Source organism: Zingiber officinale, chromosome 2A (genome assembly GCF_018446385.1).
Source record: "Zingiber officinale cultivar Zhangliang chromosome 2A, Zo_v1.1, whole genome shotgun sequence".
Classification (NCBI taxonomy): domain Eukaryota; kingdom Viridiplantae; phylum Streptophyta; class Magnoliopsida; order Zingiberales; family Zingiberaceae; genus Zingiber; species Zingiber officinale.
In genome coordinates this window covers 79,390,776-79,391,845 of record NC_055988.1, presented here as the reverse complement: position 1 = coordinate 79,391,845, position 1,070 = coordinate 79,390,776, and positions in this window count along the sequence as shown.

Sequence of the window (1,070 nt, the reverse complement as noted above, 5' to 3'; positions counted from 1 at the left end):
ATTACTTGATACTAAGTCCATTAAATAGGATTGTGCCCCTTCAGTTGGAGAAGATCACACGCTCAATAATTTCCTATAACCATCCATAAAAGGAAGTTTGATCTAGTGATCTACAACAAATCCATCCGTTGTGGAGGGAGGCACTCAGAGCCAACACGCAAGCTTGTTGCATCACTTACAAACTAGTAATGGAGACCATGGGATTTATTAAAATCCCTCTCCCACTTAGTTATTTAAAATGAGGATTTTAACCTATGCTAGCATATATCACATGCACATAAACATCACAGTAAATAAAAGCAATAAATTTGGAAATTAATTTTCCAACTATTATGACCTTTTCCTTTTACTGTCTTCAGTATGCTCCAACCCTAGCTGCTGCCATCTTTAGCCACCGCCATCGGGTCGAGTTGTCGCATCTATCTTGCCTCTTATTCCGCTGCGCCTCTGGTGCTCCATAAGTACTATGCCTCGCAAGAATCCGATCCACGACAAAAATAGAATTTTACATATATTGATCCTATATTCCACGAGGGAATGTACATGTAATCTAGATCGAAAATAAAATTCTAAAATCCTAGGGCTAATACAGCTCCTGCTGTATTAGTTACATACAATCATGCACACACAAAATATTGCCCTTGACATGCCCAAGGGTCCAATCATACACAACATCAATAAGCCATAATAGTTGGAGCCTGCAAACCAAAGAGTTAGCACATCCTACTATTATCCTGCCTAAATTATGTATGACATGTGCATAACCTATTTGAATTCTAAACACACAGAGGCAAACCCTAGCTCTGATACCAATTGTTGGTTAATCCTAGGAAAACGTACTGGTTCCATTGTACAAAAATTTTTGTACAAATGTCGAACCTTTCCTTAAATAACCTATTGTGTTCTTTAGAAGTTAAATTAGGAATCGCAGATGGAACTTATCATTGATTCCAAATTTAACTTATCTGTTCTTAATGGTTTAGATTTGAATCGCAAGTGGAACTTAACACTATTGATTCAAATCTACCTAAGTTATTAATTCCATAAATATTAATTTCCAAAATTGGCTT